Raw genomic sequence first — 11,106 nt, 5'->3', positions numbered from 1 at the left:
GTATGGTTGTATTTTGCAAGAGTGTAACACTATTGCATCACACTGAGGTGCTTCTAGTATTTTGTATTCTAGTACCAATTTTACTATTTGCTTTTGAGTACCATATTGAACTATTTGAGGAGAAACTATTGTCCTTACCAATAATAATTAGCGCTAAGGACTCTTTTGTGAATAATTTGCAAAATAGTCCTCAGTGTCACTCTGTTGTCAGTGTTTCTTATGTTCTTTATTTAGCATGCCGTAAAGCAATTCTAAGACAGGGAAAGAAGTGCAAATGAAACACGTGACAAGAAACATTTCTATTTTCGGTCTCTTTGGTAAGTCTAGACCAAGTATTGCTAATTTTATCGCGCTGAAAATACACATAAAAGGAGCTCGCTGCAACAAGCGAGATTATGCATACATTCCTTGAAGTCTCGGCGCCCTTTGCACAATGGTCATTGCATTGGACTCTGCATCTTTTGTCACAATTGTCCCCAAAATAAAAAATGTGTACCGGCATTACCAGATAACTAGCAACCCTTTATTGCTCAGTATGATCTGTCAATTGACTGTCTGTTGTCGTACTGGAGCGGCTCCGACGACTGGAGACAAATTCCTTGTGTGTTTTTTGGACATACTTGGCAAATAAAGATGATTCTGATTCTGATTCTGATTCTGATTCTGGTCAAAAAAGAAAAAAGCTTCGATGTGAAGGTTGGAAAGGTTATGTCCAAAGTCACTTCATCATCAATCGATGTCATGGTCTGTGTTTTTCTTTTGCTTGTATTTAATTGTTTCCCCTGTTTTGCCTCGCTCGTTAGGTTTGGATTTGCAGCTGCTCTCGTCAGCGCTGCTCCTTGCGTCTGCCAATCAGCTCCCTCCAGCCGCTTGTGTCGTGCCCAGGTGCGCCTCGTTGTCTCGTCGGTTAGCTTGTATTTAGTTCCCAGCAGGTTTCTTACAGTTTGTGTCTGTTCATCGATGTTGCTGTGTTAGTTCTGTTAATTTAGTCACATAAAGTGCCCCTTTGTGGCGAGTTATTCCCTGTGTTTCTTTGAACCTTGCCTTTCTGGACTTCTATTACATACCTCGTTTGAGCTCGTATACCATTTCGAGACTCCTGCCTGTCCTCCCTGCTTCCCTGCATTTGGGTCCTTCACTTTTTGCCTCAACAACGCCACAAAAACCTGCAAACTGTGTCAACAGATCGGTCAGTTGACAGATGCGGCGTGTTGTGCTCGTGAGTACATAACTTTTGCAAAGGCCGAGATTTCGTCAAGGAAGAGGCAGCCGTGTGTGATGCTGTCTTCGGTGAGAGTAGGCCCTTCTTTATCAAAATGCATCGGATGAGTTGTACGTCCAAAGTTAGACTGCAGCTCAATAGTTTTCTTGGAAACCTTTCTTCAAAATAATGGCTGTTCGCAGAATTTCACAGCGGCCCAAATTGATCTGCAAGTCAAATAACATCTGTTAGATTGAGAAAGAAAAATATGTGACAGTTGTCCTCAGAGCATCATCAGGGAGGAAGGACACATGACTCCATCCAGAGGCTTTCACTGGTACTACACGAAGGTGTAAACCGTGGAGTGAGTTTATTCTCCTGCCTCGATCATCCACACGGAGACTTCCTGAATCTCAGCGGTGGTCACCAGATGGTGCTGCAAAGGCGGGTTTGATCAATGAACGCCTGCTCCAGTCAGTTGGGGTAAAAGTGAGTGAGTGAGGGAGAGGAAGGGCGCTCCGGGATCCAGATCTTCATCATAACTCTGCAGTCTGGAATCTCGGCAGGTCGCTGATGCTGGCTGTAAATCTACTTCAAGAGGAGGAAGGCAGTTGCGTGGGAGAGACGAGTGATGCTCGGTACTTTGGAAATGAAAGATGGCCTAGCCTTACTTGCTGGAGTTGTCATCTTTGTTGGAGACCATCCTTACTGGTCTCATCAGATTGTTCATCTGTTCTAATTAGTTGACATTTGCAAAATAACGATAGGCAATTGGCAGGCGCATGGTCAGGGATGTGTTTCTTGGACTCAAAAGCCTATTATTATTATTATTATTTTTAAAATTTTTGGTTGGTGAGAGCCAAACTTGTTACACCCAAGTTCTACAAGCAAAACACGTCTGTAAGCCATCTGCACACATTCATATACGAAATTTAGCAATCAGCATCTCAGGTGAGACAACATAATCTATTTTCATTTTTTTTTTTAATGCATTTGTCATGACTCTGAACGGATCGGAACGATTTAAGCGACTCAGCTGTGTGCATTTCGTATCGTATTGCTCGTTAAGTTCGACACCACTTCAAACCACAGCCACAAAAATAAACATTGGAAAATTAAAATCTCACAAAAGTGAGCATTGTTAGATTGCACACAATTTTCAAGGAAAAGCTGAAATGAAACACAAATAATTACAGCTTTTAGGAAATTGTTGCAAGAAAAAACAAGCACTTAAAAGTAACCCCCCCCACAACCGTTTTTACTTCATTCTTGTCTTTTTAATAGCTCTTTGTTCTCCGCTCATGTCTATTTTTATCTCAGCGTTCACGGGAGGAGTCAGAGAAATGACAAGGCTTGGGATTCTTGCTCATCTCCATGGCAACTATATTGCTAGGCTTCATTGTCAAGCGCCCCTCTTTTTGATGCTCCTCATATACCTTTAAGGATTTCATATATATATATATATATATATATATATATATATCTCCATCCATCCATCCATCCATTTTCTGAGCCGCTTCTCCTCACTAGGGTCGCAGGCGTGCTGGAGCCTATTCCAGCTGTCATCGGGCAGGAGGCGGGGTACACCCTCAACTGGTTGCCAGCCAATCGCATATATATATATATATATATATATATATATATATATATATATATGTGTGTTATGACATTTGTGACGGTCCTATTTGACAACATTGACCCTGCGGATGCTCTTTAGTGGACTTTTGTGTCTGCTGCACACTTACTCCAGTATCTTCATATTTAAGCCACTCATCATTATGCATCACATCCTCCAATGAGTGGACTGAGCTGTGTGTTTCTCTCTTAACCAACGGGTGTGCTGTTGTAGAGTAATTCCGTACACAAATGCAAGCCTCTCCCTTTGCCTGCCATGCACTGTGCCGCCGCTACGAGGCCCACTTTCATGAGGAGAGAGTCGACTTTGTTTAGTTCAGGGGGCTTTTCCCTATTTTTTTCTCTTGCCCCTTCTTGTTCGGGATCCTGCTGGGAAATGTAGCTTTACAATCTTTGCAACATGGCCCCCTCTTTTGACACCCACACTGTACTGCTTGCATGCTATGTGATTGGAATATCAGATATAATTTAACCCTCTCATGAGTTCACTTATAAATGCGATACTGCATTTGTTTTCTTATTCTTTGGCTGCAAAACCTGAACTCCAATATAATCCTTGCATCTCTGCTACGTCAAATTAAGCAGCGCAAACAAACCGGCATCCACTCGAATTCCTCACAGATTCCCCATGCAGCCATTAGTCATCTCATCATTAAAATATTTACAAGCTGTCTAGTTGGGAAACTGAGCATGGTTTCCATTCTACTTGCGGGAGTTCCTAACGCTCCTGTCGCCATGTGACGCTACAAACTCACAATGGAGGCTTTTGAAGCTTTCGGAGCAAGAAAACTCCACACGGAGGCGTGAAGAAGAGGAGAGTCACAGGCGCTATAATGGTAACAACACGGGGAGTGGGGGCTGAGCGGGCACACCAATGAAACATGAGCGCAAGACACAAATATACCATAGAGGAAAAAGAGCAGACTGATGCTCAGCCTCATGTTTTTAATAAACAGCCATTATATCTCCCTGAAAAGGAAGAACAAATATGCTTGTCCCCGGGAAAAACAAAAACAAAAACAATGTCAGGGGAGATAATGGAGTTAATTCTGTGTTGCCATTTGTGTGAGTTCACATGCGTGGACATATGCCAGTAGCCCCGAGGAACTAAGTGCTCACCCGTGATCCTGCAGATTGCCCGGAAAATATGCCTTTCACTGTTGGCGGCGACCCCTCCCTCCATCACCTAGCAGGAAGGAAGCAGCTGGACCCAGCGGGCCCAGGTGCAACCGTCACCTGTCACACTTCCACACATGCCAAACACAAATAGAAATGCAGGCAGACATTGTCCAAGCTGCAATACTTCAAGCAGCGCACCACCAGCACGTACTATAAATGCTCTGTCTAGAGCGGTGTTTCACAACATTTATTGAGCCAAGGCAAATATTTTACAGTGGACAAGCCTGACAGCACGCCACTAAACAAAAATGTCACAAACAGTATGTGCATTCTGAAAAAAAATAATAGCCAGGTCTGAACTTACGCACAAATTTGTGACAAACACAATGACAAAAGGAAATCTTAAATCGGTGAAATTGTAGGCTGGATGGTAATGGCCATCATCAGGTGACCAATTTCCCACCAAGGATTTAGAAAAACAAAAACTATTGCAAATATTTCAGACATAATTTCAATTTGATTTTGAATCCATAAAGGTACAGCTAATGGCAACATCCGGCATATGCAGGAGATGGATAATCATGATCTCTTGAGTGCTATTTTAGTTTGGGATAACAGTTTTGTTGATCGTGTAGAACGGCACCCGGTGCAGCGCAGGCCTCCGCCACTGCGAAAGTTTTAAGAAAAGTGAAAGAAAAAAAATATGTGATTGTGTTTGTGGGTTCCTGGAGGATGACATACAGTAATGGATGTGCAATACCATTTGGTATTTCGGATGCGGACAAGTCACCAATCCCAGTGAATGGAAAAAATGAAAATAAATTGCTGTATCCGAACCTTTTATCAGGATCCACAACAAAATTGAATGGGCTTTTCTTTGGCCTTATGCACCACCTCCGCAAAGTGTCATTGGGGCTTGTGCTAAAAATAGGGACGAACAACTAAATGGGCGGTCAGGGCTGTTCCATTTTCTTTCTGAAACCCTCCACTGAAATCTCATAACCTTTTATCCAAGTCCTCAACAAACTTGAATGGTTTCTTAATCTCTTAATGCGCCACCCCTGAATACTGTAAAGTGCATACTCCTACTAGCTAACTAATTTACCAAAAATCACATTGCGATCAAAATGATACCTCCACCAACTGCAAAAAAAAAAAAAAAATGACATTACAGACGTAGTGGTAATCCCATCAAATAATTTGCCTTTGGCGATGACCGCTATGTCGGAACACAATTATTGTAACCTGCTCCTTAACACTTGAATTCTACAGTTGCCTGTGCGTTGCCGTGACTTGAAGTGAGTGACAGTCAGGCAGGCATTCAGCAGGACTCACTCTCTGAAGTCATCACATGACCCCCACCCCCCCCACCCTACCCCCCCACCCCGCCCTCGAATGCACCGTAATCAATACTGGCAATGAGATGCAGTTTGACGAGTGGTCCATCAATACCTCGGGGCAGAAGGAGGTAGATTTATAAATCAATCCTGTCATTCACTTTCATATTGTACAAGATAATTTACAACAGAAGCACAGGAGGTCTTGTCAGCAGTTTTCCTATTTTGCCCCCCAAAATAATCTAACTTCTAACAAAATTACATCTGCATATATGCAATTAGCATAAAAAGTAGAACTGCTGGTGGAGTAAAAACAGAAAAATGTCAATGATGGGGTATACAATAATATTAAAGAACTTATACAATGACAAATATTTGAATTTTTATTCTTATTATTATTATTTTCAGAATAGCCTTATAAACATGTCACCTCACAATAATAATAACATGATGAATCTGCAGGAAGATGGCTGCCCTGCACTCATCAACTGACAGTGTGAGTGACATTGTGGCTCTAATGGGGTTTACCAAAATAAAACCCAGACCAACGTGAATATGTCAAAGGTTCCATCCATCCATCCATAACCACATCAGAAACTGGGGCCCCCCCTCAACACTTTCTCTGCACCTTGTGATGAACAGAATCGGTGACAAAGGGCAGCCTTGACGGACTTCAACCCTCACTGGAAATAAAGCTGTCTTACTGCCAGCAATGCAGAGGAAACTCTGACACCGGTCGTACAGGGACCTGACAGCCTGTGTCAGTCAGGGGGTCATGTACCTCGTCCTCCCGGAGCACCCCCCCCCCCCCCCACCCCTCTCCACAGGACTTCTCGAGGGACATGGCCGACCTCCTTCTCCGAGTCCACTGAGCGCATAATTTCCTCAAAGCCATCCAGAAGTTGTCCTCCATGGTCTCACCGAACTCCTCCTAAACCCGAGCTTGGGCCTCAGCGTCATTCCTCCCAATCGAGCTCTTCCAAGTCTCACCGTCATTGCCTACATGAGCAAGGCACAGGAACGTGACAGAAGTCTGTGAACACTACGACTCCCCCAGGATTATTCACATCTGCAAAAATCAGCACAGTTATGTTAGCACCGTTTTTTTCCCTGTCCTGTCAGATGAGATCATAAGGCACAAATGGGCCACAGTTTATTGGTCGACACAGGATCTTTGCGCGCAGAACTCGCCCATGGGACAGGTGATACTTCACACATCTCAAAAATGTGAAACAATAAGAGAAGTGGCTTGCACACACACTTCTCTGTTAGAGTGATCCTCATCTTGCTGTTATCGAAACTAGAATAAGTGGGAGCGAGTCTAGTACACATTTGTGACACATTTGTTACACATTTGTCATGTAGCAAATAGAATTAACGCAAACCTTAATTCCCCACAACAAGCATTCTCTCTGTGTCTTTCTCTCCCCATGTCTTGTCAGTGCTTGATACTACACAGTATGAACCTTTTCACTCGGGGTCACAATCCTGAGCTGTGCACACTGATGTTGACAACTTAGTTTACATTTGGTTTGACACCAGAAAAGAAGGCCTGGGCTCGCTCGCAGAAATAGAACCTTGTTTTTCTGCCACATTGATGAAGCCTCGCCTGCATGGAAAAATATGGAGATCCAAATCCAGAGCCTGTGGGGCCTAAATACTAGCTTGTTGCCCTGTGCCTGACTGCAGTATATTGTACGAGGTGAATCATCCATACAGGCCTCGGTATATACCAAGTAAAGCATAAATAAGCCGCGGGGAAGATTCTGTTGCTAAATTAGCGGCCACTGAAGGTCACATTACGGAAGAATGCATAATCAGGCTTGTGCTTAATTCAACACTGACCATCTCAGAGAGAGATGTCGAGTTGTTTGTCTTTCTGTTCATAATATTGACTGCCTACCGAGATGGTACCATATCATTTATTTAAAATAGTGACGTCTTAGAAAATTCATGCCGTTTTGTAAATAACAGAGTTATTATTGAAATTGTTATTACTGGACAACATATGTAAAATAAAAAGTGATGAATTCATTGCTTTCATTGTCTCTAAAAGGGTAGCACAGCTGCTTCGATATGGCGCAAGTCCCTTGGCTGAAGCCAATAACACACGCACGCACGCACACACACGCTCACACATTCGCACACACCCAATCCCCTCGTGTGCACTCTGCAGCTGTTCCTGTTCAGCACGATATTTGACTGCACGACTCAGGCTGGGTTAAAGTTTTCACCTTTGCACGAGAAACGAGATACCTCGAGGAATATGATGTAAGTGTGAGTCAAAGTGTTGAACACATTGCATTCATAATATGTATGAAAGTGTTTGCGTCCAGGCGGGTATTCTGTAATGCAGAACACACATTATGTGACTCTATAAACGATACAAATAAGACTACTCTCATGATGATTTAGTAAATAGTCATTCATAGAAATGTGGTATGATTAGAGCTACATAAACCTTGTCTGGTGTTGATGTAAGTATAGTGAACATAAAAATAACTTCACTGAAATACATTCTTTTTTATTTCGCGATCTCATAGGAAAAGCAACATAGATAAGCAGAACTGCTCAGGTACTTTTTCCTGGTCATGTCCTACATTTGCCGGGCTGAGTTCAGGGCAAACTCTTATAGCTCCAATGAAAAAATAGGGCTGAAATAAAAGTTCTGCCCAAACTGAAAGTGGAAAAAAAAGACCATCTAGAGTTAAGTGTCAACACTCCTTAATTCTTTTCTCATCAGGACAATGTCTGATTCATTATCCATGCAGAGAAACGGAGGGACGACAGCAAAAAATCCATAAAAGGGTTAATTGCAGAATTGAAAGTGGCAATATGCCACTATCATTGTGCATATGTTAGCGTCACACATGAGAACTGTTGGCATAATTAGCTTCTTGGCAACGGGGAAGACAACGCTGGCCTCTGTTGTTTCTCGCGTCATCTGAATTGTGCCACAATAAAAGCAGTGATAGATGTGCTCACTTGCGTTGTGAGTGTATCAGCCAGATGATGAAGTGGCTTGTTTGTACAGGGATGTCATCTATCTGCACAGCACATCCAAACACTCACATTAATTGACCTGACCAGTCTCAAACCGTACAGAATAGCCTTGAAAACTAAAAGTAAAACCACCAATAAATGCTGACTTTGAACTTTGGTTGACCAATAGATTATAGCAAAATGTGCAGTAGCATTGTCAGCGAGCCATGTCGGTCAACAGTGTGTGGCATCAGTTTTGTTAGTCAATTTGATTTACTAATACGCCGTGGGCTTCATTTGATGACTCATACAAGCACTTTTTTTTTTTTTTTTGTAGACGTTTGTGCAAACAGTATTAAACAAACTGGAAAGTAAACGGTATGCAGTTAAATTCAAACAACCGCATTGAAGGTTGTGTGGAGCAGTAATGCAGAAGGTTCTGCTGCATCCCACGTTGCATGGCTGCGTTTCAGTGTCTAGTAGCTCTGTTCAATCGAAAGTAATGTTTTACATTATACAGTAGGTATACTGTATACAGTAAACCCTCACGCCCCAAGTAAGGAATGATGACTATGTTCTAGTTTCCTTCTTTTCCCCCCCAGAGATTTGTATTTGCATATTGGCACAAAAATGAGGCCTATCAAGAAAAACATTTATTGCTCACAGTAATAGCAATAACAGAATAATACTTGGATAATGTTCATGAGGGAAGAGAAATGGTTGGGGGGGGGGGGGGCTTGTGGATGGGGGGGGGGGTGTCTCAGGGGTTTACAGCAATCCTTTTCACACTATTATGACCACACATCAGATACTTGCAAATTCAATAATCTATACATGTGAGGGTGGACTGGTTCTTGTGGTCTACTTTCTGCTCATTTCCTCATAATATCTAATATCTGCTCTTGAATTCAATTCTGTATAAATAGATTGTGCAATGGGGAAATGCTGTGTTTGTTCATTTGCGATTGGATTGGCCAGGTATCAACACTCATTCCTCTCTTTATTTTTCTTCCTTGTGGGAAGGTGTTCGAGGAAGCGAGGCTGTGATAAGCTTCCAGATAATTAATTTGGAGGGCACTGTGGTCCACTAAACAAGGCCCACCCGTCCCATAATATATGTGCTGTGACAGCACGCTCAACAGGCATTGGCTGTCTCCACTATGGCTCTTGTGGAAGGATCTATGTGAAAGTTTTGTTATGTTATTCCAAGGGTTCAGACAAAATTGCTATTGGCACTAAAACGTGAGCTCTGCTGAGAGACCTGTCGTGATTTGTTGTTGTCTTCAGCAGGAGGGATTTCATCTGTTGAAATGATGCCTGTGCTTTTTGTAGTAGATTGCAGTCAACCACAAACTATGTGATTTAAGATTAATGAGCATGAATCTATGCATGGGCCAGCTCAATTTCAATAGCTTGTGAGAAAGTTATTGTGTTAAAAAGGCTCCACTTTAAAATATTTTAGTTCTCAAGCTGGAAGTTTCTGAAAATGGCACAATCATTGTTTTCATGTAGTTGCTGAAAATTGTGCTCTGTGAAAACAGAGATTGAGGGCTCTGTTTTCATAGACAGTGCATCTGGGCAGGGCGCAACTGTCAGCAGTTTCTGGCAGAGTGGTCTGTGCCAAGCTGGACGTTTCAGCGCAGCGGAAGAAGTGCCCATGGAGATGCGCCTGGCAGAGTGACAATTTGGTGGCAAAAAATGTATCTTAACATTCGCCTCCTCATACCACATACAAGTCCTGGTGAAAGGTAGACTGCTGGTCCAACGCGATTTTGGTTAATTTGATCGGGGCGCAGACAGACAGATATTGAGACGTAGACATATTAAAGTCATCAGTGGTTATCACCAGCTCATTCTGTATTTAATAAGGATACCTGCTAACAATTTTTGTTGCGACACCATGACCAGAGCAGTATCAATGTGCCACTCACGCACAGATCGCTGCGATTACGCATCGTCCTCTTCCGCAAAGAGATCGATGTCATCGTGCCACGTTTAAAGGGAATGAGAGGTGCCGCTTGATCGGTGGCGACTGAAGCCGGCTGTAAAAACTCCCACAGTGGCGCAGCGTGTCCACTCTCAGATCCGCCAGCCCGTTCTTGTGTACGAAATTACCAATACCGGTCTAACCTGCCTCTGGCATCAAGTTGCGCCGCCTGCTGCGTGCGATTTATACCTTTTACGAAAATCTTAGAAAGCACTATACCTTAGATTTGAAATACACAACTCTCCTAGTCTGAAACGTATTCGGTTGATCTAATTTGGCCAAAACCACGTAGCAATCCCTTACTGGAAATGCTGACGTTTATTGACTGGAGCACAAATTTATTGGTAGGCATTTAGTTTTGGTGTGTTGTCATCCTGTAGGATGAACGGGTTGACAACAGGTGTGTATCAAAAGAGATTCGATGAATATAATGAACATGCCCGTGACCTAGGCTGTCAGAGCAGTAAAACAAGATGGATACCCTATTTGCTCTTGGCCTTGTGGTTTGACTTTGATCGAATACTATTTTTAGTACAGTTTATTGTAAATCACATTGCAAAGTCCAACCTTTGGATTACAAAAAGCAACAACAACAAAAAAGGAGTTTACAGGTTTTCAGAGCAACTGAGAGGACTGGGCCCATTCATGAAGAGCTCTTCCAAACACAATTGTGCTTACTGCACAATTTTTTTTTTAATTTTTTTAACCAGAATGACTGCAGGAATCCCTAATAGGCACAGCAGAATGGATTGGAATGGATTTTTCTTTTCTTTTTGGGCAAGTCATATGAAGCCACTTGTTGCTAGGCAGAGGTTTCAGGGCTCAGTCAATCAAACTTTCCCATA

The sequence above is a fragment of the Phycodurus eques genome, chromosome 17, assembly GCF_024500275.1.
Source record: "Phycodurus eques isolate BA_2022a chromosome 17, UOR_Pequ_1.1, whole genome shotgun sequence".
NCBI classification, from domain to species: domain Eukaryota; kingdom Metazoa; phylum Chordata; class Actinopteri; order Syngnathiformes; family Syngnathidae; genus Phycodurus; species Phycodurus eques.
The sequence above is the reverse complement of the archived record's forward strand: the minus strand, read 5'-3'. Positions refer to the sequence as shown.